Source organism: Carlito syrichta, unplaced genomic scaffold, assembly GCF_000164805.1.
Source record: "Carlito syrichta isolate Samal-C Ts95f unplaced genomic scaffold, Tarsius_syrichta-2.0.1 Scaffold311830, whole genome shotgun sequence".
Taxonomy (NCBI): domain Eukaryota; kingdom Metazoa; phylum Chordata; class Mammalia; order Primates; family Tarsiidae; genus Carlito; species Carlito syrichta.
Genome location: NW_007255926.1, coordinates 834,431 through 846,539, shown reverse-complemented (window position 1 = coordinate 846,539; position 12,109 = coordinate 834,431).

Here is a 12,109-nt window from a genome sequence, read left to right as displayed (position 1 = left end):
CGCCCCCGCGCCACTCTCACCCTCGCCTCGCGCGGACCCCGACCCGGGCGCTCACTCCCGCGCTGGATGCGTTTGTTTACCCACCCGCTCCCAACTCGCAGGCTGGTTTCAACTCTCTCCTATTCCATGTCCCCAGGCTGCGCTCTCGGGCTTGCCGACGGGGCTGACAGTAGTTTCGGGGGCCGCCGAGCAGATCGCCCTCCGTTCCGGGGTGCCCCGCCAAGGGCCTTGGAAGACGATCCCAGAAGCCCCCCGAAGTGTCCAGGAGGCCTTGACTTGAGGCCACCAGTTGACCTAGGGCAAAAGTGCTACCCGCCCGTAGGCTCCCCTGCTCTGTGTAGATGTAGATGTTTCTTCCGTCCTCCTCTCCCCCTCCCGCGTTTTTGTTTCGTGTTTTTTTGTTTTTTTTTTTCCTTCTCTTCTTTTTATTTTTAGGTGTTTCAGACCCGTAGATCTTGAACGAAGGACCTACAGGGTCGCAGTCAGATCAGATGGTTCCAGTTCTCAGAATATAAAACTTCCCAAGGACGCGTTTCATGTTCAGTGTTTTGGGAGAGGTTGGCTTGTACTTGGCAAGGCACTTAGACGGGCTTTGAAGTGAGTTTACACCGCCTTGCATAGTCTGCAAGATAAAGTGTGTCGGGGAGGAGATACCGTGGGCTCGTAAAAGAGGGGAAGCGTGGCTGATGCTGTACAGGCCACTCTGAATGGGTAAGGAGGATTCGGTGGTGGTTCTTAAAACTTCTAGGCGGGCACCCATTGCAGGAGGAACTTGAAGCCTAGGAATAGTTGTACCTTTCTGTTTTACGGATAGTCCTGTATACTTATGAAATTCGAGTAGAGTTTTGGTTGAAGTTAAAATGCTCTCCAGCGTGTCCCTTTTTTTGGTAACATGTATTTTCTCTGACACTTCAAAAAAAGAAGAGGAGAAATCTGTTAAACAGAATCGTGTGCTGGAGCTGGCTGCTGTGGTGTAGTGGAGCGGCTGGAGAAAGAAAGCAGACAAGGCTGTAGCAGACAGGGTGGTAGTGGGCGCCGGTGTGTTGTAGCTCTGTGACCTTGAGGAAATCTTTTAACCTCTCTGGGTTTCAGTTTCCTTGTTGATTTATTCAGGCCCTGTTTATTGAGCGCAGCTGTGTGTCCCTAGGCCCTGGGATTTAACAAATCGACAAAGCGTCTGCCCTCATGGAGCTTATGTTTTAGTTGGGAATCAAACAAGTAAATAATGGCCCGTCTGTGAGGAAAAAAATCAATCAGAGTACAGGAATAGAGTGTGATAGGGGCAGCTATTTTAGATGAGGGGGTTAGGGAAGGTGTCTGAGATGACAAATGAGCAGTTGAATGAAGTGAGGGAATGAGTCCTTCTAAGTCTGTATTTCTGTAGTTCATGTTTATATTCTTTGGCATCATTCTGTTCTGATGTTGCTTTAGTATCTAGTCTATTTGATATCTGTTAGTCTTTTCTAGTGAATCTAACTTTGTCTGTATAGTAACCCACATTTAAATGCTTATACATTCACCTTTATTAGCAACACATTCTGTAAATGAGGTTGTGGATTTCAGGCTGCAAGGGAAGTGTTAAAGGCAAGGCTTAACTTTAATGTTGTACAGTTGTGGGAATTGATTTTTGTTTGTAGCTGCTCAATTTCTTTTCCAATTTAGGGAATGCCACATTAATTTGGTCAAAAACAAACCAGAAAACAATGCTTACTTTCCTACTTGTAGAAGTTTGGAAACTTCCAACTCATCCTGTCCCTGTTCACTCCTTCCCCTTGGTTTCAACTTTTCAATTTATCTGTCCTGTAGTCAGTCTTCAGTCTTTACGTACTCACACACACCCCTTCCTGGGTTATTTATGGCAAATGTTAAACTTCAGGTAGGTTTCCCATTGGTGCTCATCATATTAAGGACACTACTTTTTTTAGTATCTTTTAGTTTGTGCTCAAATTAAATTAGGCTTCCACAGAGAAACTTAAAAAATATGTCATGTTTTCTGAACAGACAAGTATGTATTTTTGGGGGGAGAGAGTTTGTAATTATGATCTTTGTCCCCTTATTAGTATAATTGAAACCATTTCTTTACATCAACACCATTAAATTTGAAACGTTTTCTTTGGCCATTGGAATTTCTTTAGAAAAACAATGGGAAGTAAAAGCGCTGAATAAATTGTGATGAAATATGGATCAGTTGGTGTCCTCTTTAAAATCTGCTCTCAAGCCATTAAGACCAAAGTCAACAATATACCTTTAAGGGTTAAGTCTACTTTGTCCCTTCAGGAACCTGTCAGTCCTGCTCTTTCAAGGTGCAGGGTGGGGCTGTGAAAGGCAATCCCGGTTCTCCTCCTGGCCTGCCTTTGCCACTTCCTCCCTCCTTCAGATCTTGGGAGTGAGGAAGAAGCCTCTTTGTACCCAAAACGTCTTTGTCATTCATTTCCACCTTGCCTGTCTTAGTTCATAGACTCTTTTTACTTTTGGTAGTGCTGTCCTTGCCCCCATCCAGAAGAGAACAGAGAGTTTATGGGGGGAAAAAGAATGGTTAAGACCTTTATATTTGTGAAAGGAATTGGAAAATGAATACTAGTAGTATTTGAGAAAATCCCCTTTAAGTGAGGCTTTGTGCTAGATGACCTCAAGAAACATGCAGTGTAGTTAGTGTGACAGAACATAAACAACATGCATAAGACTCAGTGTTTATCATTGGGAGGAGGTTAATTTTCTTAGCTTGGGAGAGATGAGCCAGCAATGCATGGGAGAACAGCAGGAGGAAAGAACGTTGTGAGGTCATGAGAACTGAATCTGAAAATTACTGACGTATGAGAAAGCAAGCATGCAAATAAATAATAAAAATTATTGGCCCTGGGTTTTGGTGGTGTGGTATGGGGGAGACTCTGGTATTAACTGGAAGTGTTAGCGTTGAGTGAAAAAGGTGGCAAGACTGAGTAGCTTAGGGTATGAGGCGTGGAGGCTACATGCTAGAGTGTTTATTAATCTGATTTTGGCATTAATGATTCATATTTTCACTCCCCAGGTATTTTTTGAGCACCTACCTCATGCCAGGTCTTGTTTTAGACACTGAGGATACAACAATGAAAAAAATAGATTTTGCCTTCTTGAAGCTTTAATTGTTGGGGCACTCAGTGATAAATAAACACATAAAATGTTGAAAAGTAATAAAAAATGCTCTCATAGGGTAAGGGAGATGTGGAGTACTAGAAAGGGTAGAATGGTGAAGAAAGGCTTCCCTAATAAGGTGCCATTTGAGCAAAGAGCTGAAAAGGTGATCTCTGAGATGAGGAAAGAGCTTTCTAAACAGAGGGAGCTGCTGGGGGAGGGCCGAAGGCCTGGATGTTTGAGGAATACCAAAGAGGCAAATGCGGCTAGAGCAGGGAAGAGGATGCTAGAAACGATATCAGAGAGATACTGGGTCCTGTGCACTGCAAGGCCTTTGGGTTTAACTTTGACAAGATGGGCAGCCATTGCAATGTTTTGACCAAAGGAGTGGTACTGTCTTTAAAAGAAACTCTTTGCCAAGGATTCAGGATAGACTTGGAGGGAAGACACTGGTAGAAGAAGGAGGGAGACTAATTGAGAGGCTATCTTAATGAGCCCAGACTGGGGGTGAGCTAAGTGGTAGTGATGAGATATGTGAATATATTCTTTGATACATTTTCAAAATATTATCGATTCTGAATAAATTTTGGAAAGTAGAACCAGTAAGATGTGCTAAAGGATAGGGTGTGACGTTCAAGGAAAGGGGAGTCAAAGACAACTCAGAAGTGCTTTTTTATTTTTTTGAGTTGGAGTCTCTGTTGCCCCTACTGGAGTGCAGTGGCTCCCTCACAGCCACTGCAGCCTTGACCTGCTGGACTCAGGCTATTCTTCCTCAGCCTTCCAAGTAGCTGGAACTATGGGCGTGTGCCACCACGCCCGGTTTATTTTTTATTTTTATTTTTTACAGAGACGAGGCCTCACCAAGTTGCCCAGGCTGACCTTGAACCCCTGGGCTCAGGCAATCCTCTCACCTCTGCCTCCCTAAGTGCTGGGATTATAGGTGCAAGCCACTGTGCCCAGCTATTATGACGGTTATGGTTATCGTGAAAAGTAACATGGCAGAGACCTGGGTTTAAAATCCCTGAGCTAAAATGTACTAATATTTTATGCCTAAAGAACATATTTGCTATAATTCTAAACTCTCAGAGCCTGTTTCCTCATGTGTAAGGTGAGGATAATAAATTACCTTGGCAGAGGCCTGGGGCATGACACAAAGTGAGTGCTTAATAAAGAAATGGTACCAAATGCATGATATTACATTTTTACTCTCATTTATCTCTTTATCGCCAGGGAAAAGCATAATCTCCAGTCATGAACTCCGCTAAGGCCAGAGTATGTATGCACCACATGGGACCACGCAGTCCAATATTCTAGCTCTGACCCTGGCAATAAGGGACATTTAATAGAAGTGAATGTTGCCTTCAGTGTTGACCTCAAAATACTGATTATATGTTTCAAGTGTACGTGCTTTCCTTGATAACTCACAATAGCCCCCTAGATGCCTGTTACCTTGGAATTCATAAAAACTTTTCTGAACATATTTATCTTAATTTTGCATGACATCTTGGGTGACAAATTGTATAATTGTATACATTTACTAACCATACTGTGAAACTAGTCCTTTAAACTGCTTTAAATTTGGAGCTGGTGAACCCCATTGTGGTGTGGCATAATTTTGTGAGCAGGTTCATTTTTTAGTCTATTCATCTCCTTGATAATTTCATAATCTTTAATTATATTTTGGAAAGGTTGTAGAAGTTTGACTCTTTTATTTTATTTTATTTTTGAGTCAGCATCTCATTGTTGCCTAGGCTGGCGTGCAGTGGCATGATCATGGCCACCACAGCCTTGACCTACTGTGCTTGGGTGATCCTTCCACCTCAGCCTCCAAGTAGCTGGAGCGATAGGCATGTGCCACAATGCCTGGCTAAGTTTTTGATTTATTGTAGAGACAAAGTCTCACAATGCTGCCCAGGTTGGTCTTGAACCCCTGGAGTAAGGCAGTCATCTTGCCTCAGGCTCCCAAAATGCTGGGATTACAGGCGTGAGCCACCTTGCCCAGACGGTTTTATTCTTTTTTTTTTGAGTTGGAGTCTCACTCTGTCGCCCAGACTGGAGTGCCGTGGCCGCTCCCGGCCACCGCAGCCTCGACCTGCTGGGCTCTGGCGATCCTTCCGCCTCAGCCTTCCAAGTAGCTGGAACTACAGGCACGTGCTACCACGCCCAGCTAGTTTTTGATTTATTGTAGAGATGAGGTCTCACCAAGTTGCCCGGGCGGGTCTCAAACCCGTGGGCTCAGGCAATCCACTTGCCTCGGCCTCCCAAAGTGCTGGAACTACAGGCTGAGCCACCGAGCCTGGCCGGTTTTACTCTTTTAAAACACTTCGAGGCTGCGGTGGCCATGGGCACTCCAGCCTGGGCGACAGAGTGAGACTCCGACTCAAAAATAAAATAAAATAAAATAAAACATCCTATTGTCACTTTGGTTCAGTGTCTCTCAACCTTAGCTGCATCTGGAGATGGGAGTAATCTAGGGGAACTCTTAAAAATACTCATTCCCTGGGCTCTACCCTGGATCAATTAAATCAGAATCTTCCAAATTAGAACATTGGTATTTTTTTTTTTTTGAGCTCCCAGTGGTTCTAATATGCAGCTAGGATTGAGAACCACTGCTATAGTGGTTTTTTTTTTTTGTTTATAATATTTGTGTACATATATGTATATATGCATGATATATATAAATTTGGTGATTTCAGTACGTGTGTTAGTATTCCATATATGGATGGCTTTTTATAGAATTTGGGATATAATTTCTGTTATGTTTCCATTACTCTTTCTGATGATAGCTAGCATTTTATTTTTAGGCAGTAGAATATTATAATTTGAATCACCTCCCTCTGCCTGAGAGGTATAATAATAGAGTAATCTTTGAGCTGGAATGAACTTTGGAAATAATCAGCTCCAACTTTCTTGAATAGGTAAAGTGAGGCTCAGAGAGAGGTTAAATGACCAGGAAAGAAATAGGTTTTGTACATGCTCTGTCCCTTAAGTCTCCAGGTATCTATCTACAGTTTTCTTCAAAGCCCTTTCAGATATATCACCTTATTTGATCCATACTACCTTCTGAGATAATCAGAGCCACATTGATGCTTACTTAATCATTTTTACTTTTATTTAAAGTAACAAAGATTACTCTGTTTTATGACTTTCTAGCTGATTTTATTTTACTTTAAGTTTTTCTTTGGCTTTGGTGTTCTGCTTTCTTTTTTGAGTCAGAGTCTCACTGTTGCCAGGCTGAAGTGCAGTGGCATGATCATGGCTTACTATAGCCTTGACCTCCTGGGCTCAAGCAATCCTTCTACCTGAGCTTCCCAAGTTACTGAAACTATAAGTGCATGCCGCCATGCCTGGCTAATTTTATAAAATTTTTTGTAGAGATGAAGTCTTGCTATGTTGCCAAGGCTAGTCATGAACTCCTAGCCTCAAGCAATTCTCCTGCCTCAACCTCCCAAAGTAGGGATTGCAGGTATGAGCCACCGTCCCTGGCCTATATGTTCATTATGATGTGTATAGATTTCTTTATATTTTCTTTATTAGGCATATTGAATCTGTGGACTTGCATCTCATTATTTCTGAAGAACTCTCAATTATCAAGATTTATCCCCTATTACACTTTCTTTTCTTTTCTTTTTTGTCACATGTATCATATGTGTCTCAGGCCTTCTCCATTATCTGCTCTATATTTTCTCTCTCTCTCTCTCTTTTTTTTTTAGAGTCAGAGTCTCACTCTGTTGCCCAGGCTGGAGTGCAGTGGCATGCTCATGGCCACTGCAACCTCAACCTGCTGGGCTCAGGCGATCCTTCTGCCTCAGCCTCCCAAGTAGCTGGAACTACAGGCATGTGCCACCACACCCGGCTAATTTTTTGATTTATTGTAGAGATGAGGTCTCGCCAAGTTGCCCAGACTGATCTGAAACCTATGGGCTCAGGCAGTCCTCTAGCCTTGGCCTCCCAAAGTACTGGGATTATAGGCATGAGCCACTATGCCTGGTAATATTTCCCATCTTTTTATCTCTCCATGTTTTATTTTGGATAATTTATTCAGACTTATCTTCCAGTCAGTTAATTTTTTTTTCACTTGAGTCTAATTTGTTAAAACCACTCAATGAATTTTTAGCTTTGGTTATTGGTTTTGTTTTTGTTTTTGCTTTTGAGTCAGAGTCTCACTCTGTTACCCAGGCTGGAGTGCAGTGGCATGCTCACGGCCACCACAGTCTTGACTTGCTGGGCTCAGGTGATCCTTCTGCCTCAGCCTCCCAAGTAGCTGGAATTGCAGGAGTGCACCACCACACCTGGCTAATTTTTTGATTTATTGTGGAGACGAGGTCTTATCATGTTTCTCAGGCTGGTCTTGAACCCCTCGAATCCTCTCATCTCCACCTCCCAAAGTGCTGGGATTATAGACGTGAGCCACCATGCCTGGCCTTTGGTTATTGTTTAAGTTCATTTTGGTTTCTTTTCAAATCTATTGGGTCATTTTCTTATTTTAAAATTTTTAAAAAAAATTTTGGAATTGTGGGATACAAATGGTGATTACTGCATAAGTAAGTTGCATGCAGGGGAAGTTTGGGCTTCTAACTGGCCCTCTCTCTCCCTGATAGTGGACCAGGTACTGGTGTGTTGTCACATGACCCCTCTCTTTCCTCCCTCCCTCCCTCCCTCCCCTAGCAGTGCCCAGTGTCTGCCAATCCTACACTTGTGCTAGTGTGACTAGTATTCAGGGCCTGTTTATGAGTGAGAATATGCAGTATTCAGTTCTTTGTTTCTGTGATAGTTCACTTAATATGATGGTTTCCAACTGCATCCAAGTTGCTGCAAAGGCCATGATTTCATTCTTCTTTATGGCTGCATAATATTCCATTGTGTATACGTACCACATTTTCTTTATCCAGTTGTTGGGTCATTTTAAAAAATAATGTACTGTTCCCTGCAGATGTTTTCAGTGCCATATTTTATTCTTTAAATGTAGTAAGTAGTTATTTTATAGTTAGTGTCTCCACTTCCTTTATCAAGGGTCTTGGAGATGCCTTTATGGAATCTGTCGTTTCTACTGGTTCTTGCTCATGATGACTTGTTTCTTTGTTTGCTTAACTTATCTTTGCATGCTGCTCATTGTCTTTGAAAAACTATAAGACTCATTTGAGATCTCAAAAGTATCTTCTTCAGAAAAGTTTTGTGTTTGCTTCTGGTAGCTGTCTGGTGACATTGCCAGTACAGAACCACATTAAAGCAAATTCATTACTTAAGGTTTTAGTACTACCCAGCTGATGTGAATTTTGACTGTGAATACATTTGAGGACCAATTACTTCTATTTCATCTTTGCCTTGTGTATATAAGCCTTTCAGGGCCTTAGCTAAATGTGAGGTGTATCACCTTTGAGACTCCACTCTGGATGGTTGGGGTGTTTGGCTTTGCCTTTTGAGTCCTGCAAGACTGTCTTCTGGTTGGCCAATACCAATCAATAACAAAAGCCACTTTGCCCCCTTACCTCACTGGGTTCTCATTTGACCTTTAATTTTGGCCAGATAATTACTTACTATTTTACCAGCTTTATGTTGCTTTTAAGAAAATTGTGGGGCTGGACTTGGTGGCTCAGCCTGTAATCCCAGCATTCTGGGAGGCTGAGGTGAGTGGATTGCTTGAGCCCCCAGGTTTGAGACCAGCCTGGGCAACTTGGTGAGACCTCATCTCTACAATAAATCAAAAAATTAGCTGGGTGTGATAGCGCGCCCCTGTAGTTCCAGCTACTTGGAAGGCTGAGGCAGAAGGATCACCTGAGCCCAGCAGGTCAAAGCTGGGATGGCCGTGAGCGTGCCACTGCACTCTGTCCTGGCCGACAGAGTGAGACTCCAACTCAAAAAAAAGAAAATTGTGAAAATGTTTAATCCAGAATTTTTAGCTGTGTTTAGTACAAGAGTTGCTATAGTGCACCATAACTGGAAACTGAAATTCTCTCATTTTATTTTCAAAATCTGACAGGTAAGAATGGCCCCAGTTTCTGGGGCTGTCACCAATATTTCTGGGGTCTGTCACCCAGACTGGAGTGCAGTGGCCACTCCCGGCCATCGCAGCCTTGACCTGCTGGGCTCTGGCGATCCTTCCGCCTCAGCCTTCTGAGTAGCTGGAACTACAGGCGCGCGCTACCACGCCCAGCTAATTTTTGATTTATGGTAGAGATGAGGTCTTGCCAAGTTGCCCAGGTGGGTCTCGAACCCACGGGCTCAGGCAATCCACACACCTCAGCCTCCCAAAGCGCGGGATTACAGGCAGAGCCACCTAGCCTGGCCAGACTAAGGATATTTTATCTTTGGAGGGACCTTAAAACTTAAATAGTCTCATCCCTTGTTTTATCAGTTAGGGCCAGGGAAATGAAGTGACTTGTCCTGGGTCATTCTGTGAGTTGGTGTAGACTTAGTTTAGAACCCGGGAGTCCTAGTATCCAAGCTAGGAGTTCTCCGTACCACATCTTCTCCTTTCATGGGTCCTGCACCTAGTGTTGCTGCTTCTGACCTGAAGGAACCAAGTGAACTATAATATTTAGATAATTAAGCGTGGTTTGAATAGCAGTCAGCATTTAAATTCTTATCAGTTATTTGAAGTTTTTCTTCAAGTAGAATAATTTAGTCAAACAGTGGATATAGTAAGGGGTTTAGGAAAGTCTTTTATGAATTCTTTTTCTCAAAAGTATTGAACAGTTTTGTTTTTATATAGGAAATACTGGAATAAAATGATTATTTCTTTAAAAAGGTGCAAATTGCCAGGCTTGGTGGCTCAGCCTATAATCCCGCGCCTTTGGGAGGCTGAGGTGAGTGGATTGCCTGAGCCCACGGGTTCGCGACCCGCCTTTACTTGGCGAGACCTCGTCTCTACAATAAGTCAAAAATGAGCCGGGTGTGGTAGCGCGTGACTGTAGTTCCAGCTACTCGGAAGGCCGAGGCGGAAGGATCGCCAGAGCCCAGCAGGTCGAGGCTGCAGTGGCCGGGAGTGGCCACTGCACTCCAGTCTGGGTGACAGAGTGAGACTCCAACTCAAAAAATAAAAAAAATTAAAAAATAAAAATAAAAAGGTGCAAATTTGGAACGTTTTCAGCTTGCTCTGAGGGTAGCTTAGTTAAGTCCTGTTTATATTTTGATATAATTTGTGTATATTGATCATATATCAAATTTTGTGTGGTGCTTTATTTATTAGATTATTTATTTATTTGAGTTGGAGTCTCCCTCTGTTGCCCAGGCTGGAGTGCAGTGACATGCTCCCGGCCACTGCAGCCTCGACCTGCTGGGCTCAGGCAATCCTTCTGCCTCAGCCTTCCAAGTAGCTGGAACCACAGGCACGCATCACCATGCCTGGCTAATTTTTTAATTTATTGTAGAGATGAGGTCTTGCCAAGTTGCCCAGGCTGGTCTCAAACCTAAGGACTCAGGCAATTCTCTCAGGGGTTTGAGACTAGCCTGAACAACTTGGCTATCCTCTCACCTCGGTCTTCCAAAGTGCTGGGATTATAGGCATGAGCCACTGCACTTGGTCTATTTATTTATTTTTAGAAGGCTGGTTCTTGCTGGCTGTGCTGCTCAGACTGGAGTGCAGTGTCTGTACATAGACACAATTGTCACACACTACAACCTTGAACTTCTGACTCAAGTGATCCTCTTGCTTTAGCCTCCTAAGTGATGTGGATTACAGGCGTGTGCCACTACATCCAGCTTGATTATTAGTCTGTTTTTTTAGCCTATCTGTTTTATATACACTGTGTTAGACCAGAATAATATTTCAACTGTGTATTTGCTCTTATGCAGAAAGTTATTTGAGGAAATAAGATCACTTTCTTTGGCAGAGTTCATGATGGTTAACCTTTATTGTAAAAGTACCTTATCTTAATAAGGTGATAGAATTTAGAAAATGTGGATTTGTAAGAAGGAACATTTATTATGGAATTGGCTGGAAGGCAGTAAGGCAATAGAAAAAAGGAGTTAGTGTTTTGTTTTAGAGATGAGATGGGGAGAAAAACAGGGAGTAGGAGTCCTGTAGTTAAGGTGAGCTTTGGGAAATATTGAGTAAGGTTGGGTGAAATAGGTATTTTGGATATGGCAAATAGGTTCTTGGCATAACTGCACCAGAGGGATCCAGGGAAGGCGGGGGGGGGGGGGTGTCTCATTCTGGAACACACAGGTTTCATTAGCATTCATTTGCATGTGGCAGAAATCGGATCCAATACCAGCATATCTGGTTAGGAGAAATAAACATGATGTCAGATTCCACAAGGTGATACCAGTTTCACCTGATGGAAAATTACAGCCCAGTCTGGTACCTGGCTCTCAATTTTTTTGTTTGTACTTCCTAAATGAGAAGGTTATGCAGTGAGCCAAGGAGCTTAAGTTATAGGCACAACCAAGACCTGCCCCTGAGGAATGTAGATTCCTATAAAGCTAAAGGAGGGAGCCCTGAGGAGCCTGTGGATCTGGGTCAGTGCCTGTCCTGAACTTGAAAGAGTAGAGGCAGCTGGGGGGAATGTATCCAAGGTCCTGGTAATTCAACCCAGCACTTTATCTGTTGTTTCTTTTCTCCTTTCTTTATCTGCCAAAAATTGTAATAGTTTCATTTATTGAGAACTTACCATGTGCCAGGTACAGTGCTAAGCACTTTACATGGAAATCAATTTTAATCTTTGTAAAACTATACATAGTGGTATTAATTATTCCCCAATTCATAGATGAGCAATTTCAGCAGAAAGGGTACATGATTTGCTATAGGAAAGAGTTGCATGATAGCTCTGGACATGGTACGTAGAAAGAAATATTTTGACGTTTTTCATTTTCTCTCATGCTTCGGAGTTAAATGTACAGGCCTGGAGTGTTTTCTCCCCCTTGTCTGGTTGGTGAATTTCTAATTTTTCTAGAATGGGAAACCTATCTGACCTCCCAACACAAGGAAGCTTCTTGCTCCCCTAACAGCTTGTGTATAGAAGGCAGACACATTGTTATCCAACACCATCCTGATGGG